The sequence below is a fragment of the Sminthopsis crassicaudata genome, chromosome 4 (genome assembly GCF_048593235.1).
Source record: "Sminthopsis crassicaudata isolate SCR6 chromosome 4, ASM4859323v1, whole genome shotgun sequence".
NCBI lineage: Eukaryota > Metazoa > Chordata > Mammalia > Dasyuromorphia > Dasyuridae > Sminthopsis > Sminthopsis crassicaudata.
The window spans coordinates 343,617,000-343,633,014 of record NC_133620.1 but is presented as its reverse complement, the minus strand read 5'-3'; the positions used below and the strand labels follow the sequence as shown (position 1 = coordinate 343,633,014).

The window sequence follows — 16,015 nt, the reverse complement described above, 5'->3', positions numbered from 1 at the left end:
GCCTTTTGTGGTGGTAGAGGGAGGAGGGATGAAGGTGAAAGTAGCACCTGGAGTTACTTCATTCCTTTGCAAACTGTGAGCTACTCACAGGTCAAAGTGTTTACCACACAGAAAATTAATCCAATGGTTCTAACTCCTTCTAAGTAGGCATAGTTTTCTGATGGGGGGGGGGGGGGAGGGAGAAAAATTAAAAAGCAAAATCACATAGCAAATTGCAGCAAACCTTGGGTTAGAACCAAGGTCATCTATGTACCTCCCAGCCTGGTTCTCTCTCCACATATGTCACTGACAAGTCTGTCACATTGAAACTTTTAAAAACATCTTATAAAGGAATCTGTTAAGATTATGGAACTAAGAGGTTGAAAGGAGAAACTGTTTCATTCCTTATTCCCTCCAGAAAAACTTAGAACTCATGGAAGAAATAAGCTTCTGGTTTCTCATTTTACCCTGTCTAAAACCTAAAGACTCTTACACCACACTGCCAGGGGCACTCTTCTTCATTAACCTACATCTCTAATGAATGTAGCCCATTCCCCCTTCTTTCAGCTGGCTCTCTGGATTTCATGTGGCGCACACACACCAGCCAGAAGCTTTCCCCTCCCACTGCTTACCAAAGGGAATGTATATATTTTGCTCCAGTGATCAATATAATCATTCAGGAAAACGAGTCATTCCCTGCCTTGGGACCCAATTATTTTCTCATGGAACCAACAGTTGCAAAAATATATTGTTTTCCAGTTAACTGTTAAGTACTATTTTTATATACAGCTTTCTCATTCCTAATCTTTCATTATGGGGGAGATGCAGCTATTTAAACCAGTGAGTACTTTCAATCCTTGCTCAGCCTATTAAGCAGCCTGCGCCATTCACTCCTCTCCAATCTGCCAATTACTGGCCTCTAGAGTGAAAAGATGTTGATAAGTCAGTGGGTGCTGCCACTAAGTAGCACATGAGGTTGCCATATCTTTTATCTGAAGGCTAGCAGTGCTATTGGGAGTAAAGAAATGGGGATAAAGCAGAGTCTTTTCATTCAAAACACCCTCTGGACATTGCCACCTTCACTCCTGGAAAATAAGAGGACTGAGGAAACTAATCCTAGTCCATGGACAGGAAGACGAAAACTAAAGTTAATTTTTTGGAAGATACATTTTCATTCAGTGGGCAATAGAGAAAAAAACCCAGGAATTCTAACACCAAGTCCCATATTCTCATGAGACCACCCCAAATGCCACTGGGTACTTACTTATGAACCAATAAAAAAGAAGTCTCTCAAAATAAGCTGGGTTCTATCCATACTCACAATCATGCTTTCTTTTATCTCTGCTTACCCAACCCTTTAAGTGTCAGGAATTTTCAAGAGAGGATAAGAAAGGTAATCGAATTAAACCCTATACAGAGACAATAGCTGGGATGAGTGACAAACAGTCTAGAAAGCTGAATTATGTTTCTAGCTCAGTCTCAGCTCTTAGGCAAATCCCTTGCTCTTAGTTGAGGAACTCTTTTTCTATCTTCCTAACAACCTGATTTAGGATCAGTGAAGAAGGCCAACTGGTATCCAAGAGATGTCTGTCTGTCAGGTTAGAATCCTGTAGTTCTAGGAACTTTCTTAGGAATTTAAAACCCTTTCCAACCTGGCTGCATTTTTTCCACATTATGCATTATATAAAAACCTATTTTCCACATTATGCAACCCCCCCCACACACACACCATCATTTAGTACAACAAAAATAAGCTTTTTGTTGTTTTTCACATAAGACATTCTGTCTCATAATTCCTTTTCTTTGCATAGGCTGACCATCATGAAATAAACTACTTCCCCATCTCTGCCAGTTTCCTTCAAAGATCAGCTTATACTTCCTACATGAAGTATTTTTAAAAATATTTTGTTTTCTATTGCAATCTTACAGAGCAACAGCCATCTGGAAATAACAGAAAAGAATTATATATGAAACTGCAAACTAGTTACATAGTTTTAAAAGCACATACTCAATACAAAATAATAACAAAATCACTTTGATCTTTGTAAAAGATATCTTTTTGAACTTCATTCTGTTCTCTGTGTATTTTTTCTTCTTTGACCCCATGAGACCTTTTTCTGATTCCACTAGGGGGTACTGCCTCTCAACTTCAACATGACTGTATTTTGTATATATTTATATACATCGATTTTGTGTGCTATCCTCCTCAATAAGATGTATTGTCCTTGAGAGGGGCTTTCATTTTTGTTTTTATTTCAACAAGCTTAGTACAATACCCTTCGTTGTAGTTGGCATCTAAATCAATACTTCGTGATAGCCTACATATACACAATAAATGCAAACACAAAATTCAAAATGTAAGTAAATGACTTGACTAGCTAACAGTTTTAAATTCATATTATACAAGGAAGACACCATCCTTTTGCCACATATAGCTGGCTATACATTTTTACTACTAAACCTCCAAAGACTGTACCCTGGAAGGAAATCATCCCCTAGTCAGATTGAGCTGTCTTAACTAATGAGTTAATGAGCACAAACTCATATAGCCCCTCTCTTTTGCCAGCCAACAGATAATGTTTCCTTCCAACTATCCACCCAGTGCCCTGCAGTAAAGAACTTACTACGGGCTCTGGCAATTGTAATTAAAACAATACTGCCAATGCAGTCATATTGATCAACTTCTCTTTTGTTCCATTTATAATTCCTGTGGTTTTCCAAGTCAAAACACCACTCCTATAGATGTGTTATTTTCCCATTGGAATGTATTATCTTTGAAGGTAAAGATTCTCTCCATTGTGTATTAATATTTCAATTGCTTTACATATAGTAATTACTTAATAGAAGCTTTTCATTTAATAAATCTTCACATGCCACATTCTACTGTCCTCTACAATCCCTATTCTTATCTTCCTCTTTAATATTAGCTTGTCTATGTGTTTTCTAAAACATGGCACCCAAAACTAAACTCAAAGGTGATCTGACCAGATCAGAGTATATTACCTATATTATCTTCCTTTTGGCGGCACTATGCCTTTCTTTAAAAAAAAAAAAAAAAGTAACTTTAGCATTACATTGTTTGACTCCTGAAAAGTTTGCCATCCAATTAACACTCCAGAATTTCCCCATAGGAATTACTGTCTAGACATGTCTTTCCCAATCTGTACTTGTGAACTTAACCTGCTGAAACCCTGTTGAAATCTCTTTTAGTGCCACAAATCATTCTAGCCTGATGAACTTTTTGGTTCCAAACTGTGATACAAGTAACTATCTCCAAGTGTCATGTTATTTTGTAAATTTGACAAGTATGTCTTCTCTGCCTTTGTCCTAGTCAGATAAAAATGAATAAATAGCAAAGGGCCAAGGACAGATCATTGGGGCAACTCCCTCTTAAGTCAGGGTTTCTGAAACTTTTCTGTGTCACTGTAAAGCCTATGTACTCTTCCCAGAATGTTTTTTTGCTTTTTTTGAGAGGCAAAGGGGGTTGTGACTTGTCTTGGATCACACAGCTAAGAGGTGTTAAGTGTCTGAGGCAACATTTGAACTCAGGTCCTTCTGGCTCCAGGGGCAGTGCTCTACTTACTGAATCATCTAGATGCCCTCAGAATGTTTTTGAATGAATAAAAAAATGCATAGGAGCACAAACTATAATAAGACTCAATTATTGTTTTTGTTTTTTTGCTGAGGCAATTGGGGTTACCTGACTTGCCCAGGGTCACACAGCTAATGAAAAAGTGTCATTCATCACCTGGGAATCAGTGTGGTACACTGGATAGAGAGCTGAACTTGGAATTAAAAAGAAAAGGGATCAAATCTTATTTTTGACATTGTTATATGGCCATTGCATAGATCTTGTACTGTTCTAAAAGTTCCTTGAGAGCAGGACCTGTATTTTAGTAATTTTGATAGTGCACTCCGAGTAGCACAGGATCTTGAATAGATTTTCAAATGAACTGTCTGCCTAGTAGAGAGAGGGGGAGGGAGACCCTTTGGAGTAGAGTGGAGTTACTACAGTCAGTTAAAATCTTGCAAACTAAGTAGTCAGGGACACTGTGCACAGGAGTTAATAATTACCTTTTACTTTCAATCAGTTCAAGATGGAATTCTTCCCAGCTACAGTAGTAAAAGTATCCAAGGGCAATTTATGTTTGAAGTAATTTTACTAGTAGCATTGGGAAAAAGCAGAAGAGAGTTAACGAAGCTGGCCGGCACTTTCTCTGAGAGGAGTCATCAGGAAGACTTAACTTAAAGTTGGTTTTTTAAAAAGTGTAAGACCAGTTTTAAAAAAAGACATCTATTTGCATACCGACTACTAGCTAAACATCTTCTGCCTCCTCCTTTTACTTTGCTGCATGTCTCCAAGGTGGCATCATCTCAAGCTCACAGTCGAGTCAACTAAGGCACCAACTTTTCTATCACACCTAATCCCACGAGGACTAGAGTATTTTTACCCTCTCTCCCACACTGGGGGGGAGGGGAAGGACAGACTCCACTCAAACTTTAGCCAACCCCCGAGAAGGGTAAACACCAGTTAGCTGCCAATTACTGGGGACGTTTAATAGAAATAAAACAGTTCCTGACCGCAAGGAACTTACAGCCTATGAGGGAGTAGTACTTCAATGTACTCAACCACCTTATTTGGGGGATTTTCTGAAAATATAACTTCCAAGCTCATCTATTCTCTGTGTTCTTTGCTGGGGAAGGTGACTTGTTTTGAGGTGACCTAACTCCCGTCCCCTCCACCACTTGGGACAACTCCCAAAGGGCCGGAACCCTTCGCCACGACGAGCTGCAAAACAGCCACTCTTAGCCCTGAAAACCACTCTTTTCCGGTAAATGACAGAGCCACGCTCGGAAGGGCCCAGCCAAGAGCTCTCAGAGGCGCCCCGCCTTGGTCCTCCGCTCTGGGGCTCCGTCCCTTCCTGAAACCCAGGGACCCGACGGCTGGCCACACGCCCGCCTACCTGGCCTAGGGGGCCCACGGAGAAAGAACGAAGTGCGGCCGCTCAGGTCTCTAGGGGCAGGAGGAGGGAGCCGGCTCTGGACCGCGAAGTCACGTGTCACGTCTCCGTCTCCCGTAACCCGCCACACACGCCCCTCACCACGGGCGACCGAGATCACGGAGCACGGTTAGCGTGACCGAGCGCTCGCCGCCCGCTCTACTGCAAAAGCCTGGAAAAGGACAAAACAAGAAGCGGGAGGGGACCGCCGGCCGGAAGAACCTCTAAAGCTCACCTCCACCTGAGGGCCCCAGCCCCACTTTTTCCTGATCTCTCTTTTCCCTTCCAATAACTGCCTCTGCGGCTTCACCCACCCAGCAACAGACAGCAGTCCCATTGGCTCGCCTGAGACGAGCCCCGGCGTTCGCCCAATCAGGACCTTGCTTGCTTAGTTCTCTCTCCTCTTCGAGTGTGGGCTGGGGTTAAAGTAGAGGATAGAGAGAATTTTGGAAAAAGTGGGCGAGAGATTACGTCTAACCAGTTTTCCTTGAATGCTTTCCTTGAGGCCAATATAGGCCCGACTCTCAACCTCTTCAGATGCACAAATAAGAGTCGGGCATGCCCATTTACCGGTCGGTCCAAGGCTACTTATGAAATAATGGTAAACTAGAATGTAGGTTAAATTTCTAATTCAGAAGGGAAGGTCTCCACCTTCTCCTTGGGAGTAATTTTAGCAACTCTGTTGCTTGGAAAAAGTTCATCTAGAGCCAGAGAGTTGGGATTCAGGAGCTGCAACTTAGTATCTGTGTGATGTTGGGCAAGCCTCTCGAGTGATAGACCCTCTAGGTCTCTTAAGGTCCCTTCCAGTTCTAAATACTCCCTCACTTTTGCCAAGATTGCTGTTCCTCTTTCTCAGTCTCATAAATGTTATCAAATAAAATGTGTACATTGCTGTGCAAATCTTGAGCAACTCTATAAACACTATTATCCCACTATATATCCCCATTATTTTCTGAGACAAGAGGAAATCCAAGCTCCTCTATAAAACCTTCCCTGAAAGACCCCTCTCTTCATTAGACTCCTATAGTCCATCTGTACTCTACATCTGATGCTTATCCAGTCTATTGGATTTTCACACGTGTTTCTAAAAAATGGATTGAATTTTAATACTTTGTAGGTTTCACAAAGTCTAATGATGTGCCTTGTACATAGTTCACAATATTTATTGAATATAAATTGAATTAATTTTAATGGGGATTGGAACAGTTATTTGAGAGCAACGTATTGCTAAAATTAAAAACAAAAACAAAAACAAAGACACCTGAAAGGAGTTAGGAGCCTGCCAAGAAGTACACTGAAATAAAAATTTCTCTATTTCACAATTTCAGCCACTACCAGCCAAACATTTTAAAGGACCACCAAGCATATAAGACACTAAAAAAAGGCTACTGCCAGAGATAGCTTTCAATTAACCTTCCCAGGTACAAAATAATAAGGATAATATTGTTTGCATTTTCATTTATGACATTTTTGGGAACTTCTTTTTTAGAACAAACTTCAGAGTCAGATTCTGAGCTCCATAAGAATATTTATGTTTTTCTTCATACTACATTTTGGAACCCAACAATTATTAACCATTTTTTTCCTACTTGCTTTATCCACAAGGACACTAAGGGAAACAAAAATGAATAGGATAACATACCTCAAGGGGCTTATAATCAAGGAAAATTATATATATATATACATATATATATATATATGTATATATATACATATATATATATGTATATATATACATATATATATATATATATATATATATAATGTTGTTGCTCATCCCTTTTTTTCAAAGATGACCAATGACATCATGGAGAGATGTCCTGATAGGTTTGTGAACTGGATTTAAATGAGGCAGAGGTGTACAAAGTTGTCAGCTTCACACTCTCTTTCTAGTCAACAAGTCCATTGTCAGAACAAACATCAAGACAACTGGTGATGACTCAGGATGCAGTAGATGGCCTTGGTATCTTCAATATTTGAACAAGCTCTGAGCCTTAGACAGCACCTGCTTTAATCTCCTTTATGATGCTTGAAATGGCTTTTCTCTGCTTAAAGGGCAATAAGACTGTGCATACCCTTTGATACAGCAGTCTCACTACTGGATCTATTTCTCAAAGAGATCATAAAAGAGGGAAAAGGACGTAGGTTTGCAAAATTGTAGCAGTCCTTTCTATAGTGGCAAGGTGTAATGTCCAGGCTAGCTTTCTGGAGGTTGTCTGGAGACGAGGCTTGGTCTCAGCAGGATAGTCACCATGAGAATGGTCAGAAATAGAGTGTAAAGTCTTCATTCTTGAGTCTCGAGTTTGTTTCCTTCACAGTCTGTTCACTCTGACTGATACTGTCCCCAGTTCTCTCAGCCCTTAAATATCCTATTATATTACAACACTACAACAACTGAGCATGTGCCAACTGTAGAAGATTACATCACCATATCACACTAACTATATGCCAACTAGAGTGATCACATCATTATCACATTACATCACATTAAGTATATGCTTAACTAGACAACCATTATCCCATCAATCACACTGAGTAGGTGCTCCCTACTATCTTTGATAAGTATACCTTTCCAGAGTTCTGGCCCTCTACAGCAAGGAACTGAAAATTGAGTGGATGCCCATCAGTTGAGGAATAGCTGAATAAGTTATGGTATATGAATATAATGGAATATTAGTGTTCTATGAGAAACAATGATCAGGATGATTTCAGAAGAGTTTGGCTTTATATGAACTGATGATAAGTGAAATGGACAGAACTAGAACATCATCCATAGCAGCAACAAGATTATGTGATGATCAACTCTAATGAACTTGACTCTTCTCAATAATTTTATGATTCAAGGCAATTCCAATAGACTTGGGATGGAAAATGCCAATCGCATCCAGAGAGGTATGGAGATTGAATGCATAGTATTTTCCCTTTTGGTCTGATTTTTCTTGTATAACATGACAAATGTTTCAATATGTTTAAAAGGATTACACATTTTGAACCTATACCAGATTGCTTGTTATCTTAGGGATGAGGGAGTAAGGGAGAAAAAATTGAAACTCAAAGTCTTACAAAATCAATATTAAAAACTATCTTTACATGTATTTGGAAAATTAACTACTAGTGTAAAAAACAAACCATGAAAAAAAAAAGAAAGAAAGAAAGAAACTGTTCTCTTCCACCTATTCCAACAAGGAAAGTCTTTATGTTTTGGGTAGAAAGCCATCTAACTCACTAAAAATTTTCCCAATGGCAAACTATCCCCAAAGCTAAATTGGTTTAGGGGCCTAGGGCTCAAGAAGTTGACTCAGTTTTCCATTCACCTGTGACATTTAAAAAACATCCCAGGAATAATACAGAGTACCTCAGACTTAGCAGATGTGCTACTGCCATAAATATAAAAATACAGTTTAGCCTTTCCTATATCATTAAAAAGTAAAAATTCAAGTCACTACCCCCAGTTGACCAGACAGATATCAATTGACCAGATATATTTCCATATGGAAACTAGGGGAAATTTATTCATGGAGCTAGTGCTTTAACAAAGTACTCTTGTTAATAATAAGTTTTTTGTTATAGTGGTCTATAACAGTGAATTTAAACTCAAACAGAAACTTTTTTTGCGTGTACCACAAATTGACTTAGGAAACATAAATTAACATTGCCATGTGTGAATATATACTTCATGGGAAGCACACATTAGCTGCTGGATGCTTGGACATCAGTCCTAAGGGCAACATGCCCCCAGCACAATCTCTCCCATTCAAATAAATTATTAAAAACTCTCTAAGGGGCAGTTAGGTGGCGCAGTGGATAGAGCACCAGCCCTGAATTCAGGAGGACTGGAGTTCAAATCTGGTCACCATTTAACCACTTCCTAGCTGTGTGACCCTGGGCAAGTCACTTAACTCCAGCCTCAAAAAAAAACAAAACCTCTCTAATCTCTATCTTGCCTCAGTTTCTCCGGCTATTACAATTTGTTCTTCCACTCCATTTCATATTTACCATTCTGGTGTTATTGTATCCCTTCACTTTGTCTAATCTTTTCCCCTTAATAAATCTACTTTTTGCCAAAGAGAATGGCCATTGTGAATTCTTCACATAACTGAACCCCAACTGTCATCATTTGGTGACAATCCCCACACCATAGATCACATCATCATGAGGTGGGAGTAAGCCACCGACTGGCAGACTACTCCTTTTTTTTTTTTTTTTTTTTTTTTTAAATTTATTTTTTTTTTATTTTATTTTTTTTAATTATATATATATATATATATATATATATATATATATATATTTTATAATATTATCCCCTTGTATTCATTTTTCCAAATTACCCCCCCTCCCTCTATTCCACTCCCCCCAACGACAGGCAATACCATACATTTTACATGTGTTACAATATAGTCTAGGTACAATACATGTGTGTGAATATCATTTTCTTGTTGCACAATAAACATTAGAATCCGAAGGTACATGCAACCTGGGCAGACAGATATTAGTGCTAACAATTTACATTCCCCTCCCAGTGTTTCTTCTCTGGGTGTAGCTACCTCTGTCCATCATTGATCAACTGGAAGTGAGTTGGATCTTCTTTATGTTGAAGATTTGCACTTCCATCAGAATACATCCTCATACAGTATTGTTGTTGAAGTGTACAGTGATCTTCTGGTTCTGCTCATTTCACTCAGCATCAGTTGATTTAAGTCTCTCCAGGCCTCTCTATATTCCTCCTGCTGGTCATTTCTTACCGAGCAATAATATTCCATAACCTTCATATACCACAATTTACCCAACCATTCTCCAACTGATGGACATCCATTCATCTTCCAGTTTCTAGCTACAACAAAAAGAGCTGCCACAAACATTTTGGCACATATATGTTTCTTTCCGCTCTTTAGTATTTCTTTGGGATATAATCCCAGTAGTAGCGCTGCTGGGTCAAAGGGTATGCACAGTTTGATAACTTTTTGGGCATAATTCCAGATTGCTCTCCAGAATGGCTGGATTCTTTCGCAACTCCACCAGCAATGTATTAGTGTCCCAATTTCCCCACATCCCCTCCAACATTTGTCATTATTTGTTCCTGTCATCTTAGCCAATCTGACAGGTGTGTATGGCAGACTACTCCTAAAAGGGATTTAGCAAAGATCTATACAATGGAAAGATGTTTTATAGGGGAAATATAATGAGGGGAGGAGAGGTTGACATCATAACTTGATTTTCTGATTGGATACAGTAAGATGGTATTTCTGAAGACCCACTTAGAGTGGGACTATAAAGAAAGTGATGTAATAGGACTCTGTGTCCCCTTGAGCTTTATGAAGGGTGGGCCACCTGGCCTGGGGAAATTCCTAAAAATGATCTTCACCCACCTGAATCTCTCAGCTCTGGGAAAACTCCCACTTCCAGTTGATCTGGGAATCACTTTGGTCTGGGAAACAATCACCACCCTTATTTAGAAATTAGTCCCTAATTGCTTCCTACCACCAAACCATAGAAACCTAAATAAAAAACAAGACTCTGTACTCCAAACCGCTGTCTTCCTAATCAGGAAGCAGCCCACTGAGGGAAAGAGTTTCTCAATGAAATCAATCTATTTTTGTCAAAAACCTCACTGGCAGACTGAGACTTAGACACACCAACACACCTGGCCAGGGAAACCCCATAGCAGTTAGATTATCCTCACCCTTCATCTACTTGAAAACAAAAGGCTAATTTAAGACTGGGATGATCCCATCAGTACTCTTCCTGCTTGTCTCAGGGAGTATTATAATTCTATCCATACTTCAGGCTTTCTCTGCTGCCCCTCCTAGTTACCCAAGACTCAACATTCAGGACATACTTGTGACTTTCCAGAGTTTAGAATGTGTGTTAATAGCATAATATTCCAGTCATGGCACAACTGCTCAACTCATACCAATGAAGAGACCACCTCAAAAACTCTGAAAATCTTTGAAGGAGAAAATCTCCTTCAATTCTGCCTCATTAAGAGACCCAAGTCCTTTTTCCCTTAAATGAATTTAAGTTTTAATTGCTTGAGGAAGGAATGAAGCGGGTTGTGGTCCCTTTAAGAAACTACTGATTTGTGATTCCTTTCAGATTGACCTGTGATTCTGATAAGATCTAGAATTGGAGTACCTAAATGAATTAGGGTTTAATTGAGGTCTAGTGGCAGGTTCAGGTTACAGGGAGTCAAATAGAGCTCCCCTGCAACCCCTTTGAATTTGGCGCAAGGATAGAGAGTTAAATGAGGTCTAGTGGCGGTGCAAGAGTCCCCTGTAAAGGAATTTACAGACTTGAAAACCTAGGTTGATAAAAGAGGTTTATTATGGGGTTGGAAGTAAAGTTAAAGTCTAGTTAGTAAAGTTGAAGGTAGAGATAAGAGGGCACCGGAACCAGTGTTCCAGTGGGCAGAGATCCTTGGTGCCAGGCATAAGACTGCCATGTTTGGGACCTCTGCAAAAGAGAGGGCTCCAGTCTGGTTCTTTTATAATAGGGGGCTTTGGTTACAATCTGAAGGGGGCTTGTGGGTGAAGTCCCAGGTTGACTCCTGGCTGGATTTCACCCAGGGTTAGAATTTGAATTCAATGGGTTTTGGGGCTGAGCCACCCCTGCCCAAATAACAAAGATTAAACTGTCTGTTCTTGGGGTGGAATCCCCTCCCTGAGGCAAATCCTTTAAGGATTTTTCCTTTCAATTCCTTTCAGATTCCCAGCCTCTCCTGGCTGAGACATATCTGTCCAGGAAGCCAGGGCCTTTGATTTACAAATCCTGGTCAAAAGCACCCCTTTGAATTCCAATAGGAGATCTGGGTTATCCCAGATCCCACTGGATCTGAACCAACTTGGGCTCTCCCAGCCCCCATGGGTTCTGATCTGCTCTAGTTGTCCCAGCCCTCATTCTGATGATCTGCTTGGGTTTCCCAACCCCCAGCAATATAATGAGACTAAGGTCTTTGCAGATGGACCTCAATGGCTTACTCAGCTACCAGTACTTTCTGCCCCCTGAGAACTGCATTCTCAGTGCAAAACTCCATTTTCCATAGAACTGCCCACTGGAATAATATTCTTTTCCAGTGCCATCCTCTCTTTATCCTCACCTATTTCCCTAACCAGAGTTTATGCTTCCAATCCCCATAATAAACCTCTTATCTAGGTTTTCGCGTCTGTAAATTCCTTTACAGAGAACTTCTGCACCACCAGAAAGGAGTCCCCAAAACTCCCTACTCTTGTGCCGAATCCCAAGGAGTTGCAGGGGTGCCAAACCTCTCCATTGGTTTCCTGAACCTCAAACCTGCCACTAGACCTTATCATTTAACTCCCTCTCCACTACAAACCTTAATTTCATTTTGGTTCCCTAAATCTAAATCTCCACCAGGTTTGGTCCCTAGAGGAGTAGTTGTTACTATCACTGGAATTTAATGATGCAGTTCTAGGGGTAGAGAATTCAAGTGTGAGAATCCCCTCTGGTCAATGCACAGGTCTAACATGAAAGAATTCATGAACCCAAAAATGGAAAAAGGGATTTTTATTGGCACTGAGAAGCCATCTTTGCTAGGAAGACAGACTCCTTAGTGGCAAAAGGTCCCATTAGGGACACTGAGAAGAGGGTATCTTCACAGTAAGCAAGAGTCCTGGCAGGCAGCTGTGCCAAGAAGAGAGGGCCCTTGGCAAAGCATAAAGCTACTTTGGACTTCTGCAGAGATTTGGTCAAAATTGTCTTTTATTGGTGGTCTGGGGCTTGGGCTTCTATTGAATGAGATTCTTTCAATGTTGACAATGCCCCCCAGGCCTAGATTTCCAATTGAAAAGAGAGTACTTATCTTGGAATTTCAAGGCACTCAATAGGATATCAGGCCCAAATCTCCAACTGAATAAAATCATTTTGAAGGCTTTTTCCCAGAACCTGGAATTTCCTGAAGAGGATCCAGACCACCCCCAAAAAGTCAATGGAGGGAGATTTGACCAAGATCTTCAATTGAATGACACTGCTTAACTTAGAAAAGGCTTGTCTGGGAAAATATACTTTTTCCCCCAGACTTTTTGGAGTCTGAGACCCTGAATCTAATTTCAGGGTTCATTCCAATCATTATGGATAACCCTTTGGATAACTATTCTCCTAAATACTAGAAACATTCTCATATGTGTTTCTTTACTCCCTTTATTCCATCAGTAGATTTGACTTTTTTAGCAAAAAATTCAAATGACATAGCAATATTAGTAGTTACAAAAGCATTTCTTCCAATTATCATGAACACATTCAGGGAAGAAGAGTGAAGCTAGACTTTTGAGGACATATGTAGGGTACACATGTGGCCAAGACAATTCATAATAATACGCAAAGATTCACTATCTTTTCTCTCTCCAGACGGTCTCAAGAAATTTAATCACTTTAGAACATCCCCTCATTTTTCACCTGGCTGTACTACGTTTGGGATGATAAAAAACAACATATCTTACCAAGAACTGAGGAATGCAGGAAAGATTTTATTTTACATTTTGTCAGAATGAGGCTCACTTTTGAAACTTCAAAGGCAGTATTTTTATTTCCTATCCTGAAGCACAAGTCCCTCTCTTGATTCCCTGTTAATTGGATATAACGGAAATTACAGAATGAGAATCTCCACTCTTCATGATATAGCCAGTTTCTGTCCAGAAAGAGCTTACATACTTATGGGGGAAGGTAATCAGAAGGGGCAAAGTCTAGAGGGTTCCTGTTCAAATCTAAAACCTCTATCCCTGATTACATTCTTTGATGCCCCTGTGGGTCCCAGCCTCCCATTTCTTAAATTTCAATTTTCTAATTTAAGTTTCTCCAATTTAATTTTCACAACTCTGTGGAAACTAAATCTCCATCCAAATCTCACAATTTTCTGACTTTTCCACACATGTTCCATTATTGGGAAAACTTCATTATCCTGCAAAATCCCATTAGTTTGGTATTCCACCTAATTACCAGCTTAGATGCCACTATTTGGAAGAGTAGTGTTATTGTTAAGGGCGGTAGCCCCTTGATATTCCTTGTTTGATCTCCAACTTCTTTTGGGACTTGGACCTTTGATACAAGATCTGGTCAAACTAGTTTGGGCTATCTGAGATGGCCAGGGTTTTACAGCCCCCATTCTAATCTGCTCAGATAGACCAAATGGCATCAGGAAATTCCTTTTTGCGAAGAGACTTCTGTCTGTCCCCAAAAGATAACAAGAGAGTCCTTATCTTATTTACATCACTGCATAAAAGAGAGAACTCGGGGATCTTCTTTTTGCAAATGGCCTTGTACCATGCAGCCATTTTGCCCACTGGCTGCCGAACCCGCCATTGGTTACTTTGGGGAAGGAAGAAGAGAGAGAAAGGAACTGACCCATCTCGGTTTAGACCACAATTTACACCTCATCATTTACTCCTCATCATTATGAAGTACCATCAACCCCTTCAAACTTTTTGGGTATTGTTTCCCCCAAATAAATTGTAAGCTCTTTGAAGATAGGGGCTGTTTTGTTTTTTTTCCTAAATAACACACTACTCCCTCCCAACTTGATAGATAGTAGGCATCTACTAAAATTTAATAATGATAGTGTCAGATATGTCCACCTGAAATAAAGACTATCATGGTAGCAAAAAAAAAAAAAAAAAAAGTTTCATGAATGGAAGCAAGAAAATAGCAATTCAAGATCAAGGAGAAGCAACTAAGTACTGGAGGACCCAAGAGGAACTGGGTTAAAATACATTTCAATAGGGAGGTTTACTTCAGGGAGCCACAGCCTCAAGAAGCAGTTACACAAGTTGTTTTGTATAACAACTTAAAGTGCAAAGAAAAGTCAGGGAGGCTCTGGAGTGATAATAGCTGGTTTTGTTTTTGTTTTTTAAACTAGTTTAAATGTTTCCCTTTTAACTGATTTCCATTACCCTTAGGTAATTTGTAGGACCTTGCAAAGTCAGCTCTTATACATTCTCTTACTTGGAATATCCACTTTGATAATGACTTTGACACAGGCATTGCTAGAGCCAGCTCAGTATTTGGGAGGCTCTGAAGGAAAGTGTGAGAGGTATTTGAGTACCAAACTGAAGGTCTATGGAGCCCTTGTGCTAATAATCTTCTTGTTGCATACCTGTAAAACCCGGACAGTATATCAAGCACCATGCCAGGAAACTACATGGCTTTCATTTGAATTGTCTTAGGAAGATTCTGAAGATCACCTGATAGGATAAAATGCTAGACTCTGAGGTCATTTCTTGAACTAAACTGCCAAGCATTCTAATTCTACTGCAGAGAGCACAACTCTATGGGGTTGGCCACATTGTTCCAATGCCAAATATTCACTTGCCAAAAAAAAAAAAATCACACAGGGCAAGCACTCACAAGGTGATCAGAAAAATCAATACAAGAACACTCTCAAGGTGTCTCTTAAGAACTTTAGAATCAATTGTGTGACATGGGAGATACTGATATAGAACCACCCAGCCTGTCATGCCCTCATCAGGGAAGGTACTGTGTTCTTTGAGCAAAGCAGAAACCCAAAAAAACCTCAAGATGTACAAAATTAGAGAACTCAGATGTTCATAGGGACTTATTTGTAACCACCTGCAATAGAGCATTCCAAGCTCATGTTGGTCTGATCAGCCACAGTTGGATGCACTATAACTAGACTCTAAACACAGTGATATCATTTTGGTCCTCTTCCAGAACGATGACTAACAAAAAAACAAACAACTTATTAGATGTCTGACAATATTTGCTAAACATTCATTTTGATCTTCAGGACAACCCTGGGAGGTAGGTGCTATTATACCCATTTGGCAATGAGACAGAGGTTAAGTGACTTACCCAGAGTCACACTTTATTATGAACTCTATTCAGCTAGGCTTTCACACTGTTTCAATGGATTAGGCTCTTTAGCTATTGTGCTCCTCTAAAAGTGTGGTATCTCTGCATTTGGTTCCAGGTCCCTATACCCAGACTTTTCTTCACCCTCTACACCATTCCCCTCCCTTGATAGAGAGTGGCAGACCTACCCAGCGCCTCTGGTAGGGTCAGGGCACCAG

At 40.0% G+C, this 16,015-nt stretch overlaps 1 protein-coding gene across 6 annotated transcripts in view; it reads right to left on the bottom strand.

Annotated features, from left to right (window-relative positions):
• The window catches only part of DCAKD (dephospho-CoA kinase domain containing), a 40,091-nt gene that overhangs the window by 21,326 nt on the left and 2,750 nt on the right, over nt 1–16,015 (bottom strand). Inside the window, exons 1-2 of one of the 6 annotated variants that reach the window (XM_074261041.1) lie at nt 4,944–5,278; nt 4,054–4,141 (exon numbers count right to left, since the gene is read on the bottom strand). The exons of 1 other annotated variant lie outside the window; for it this stretch is intronic. The gene's annotated coding sequence lies outside the window, so the exon portion shown is untranslated. Of the gene's footprint in view, nt 1–4,053; nt 4,142–4,943; nt 5,306–16,015 lie in introns of those variants that run through there. 4 more of the 6 variants (XM_074261040.1, XM_074261039.1, XM_074261045.1 and 1 more) reach the window with 4 other exon arrangements.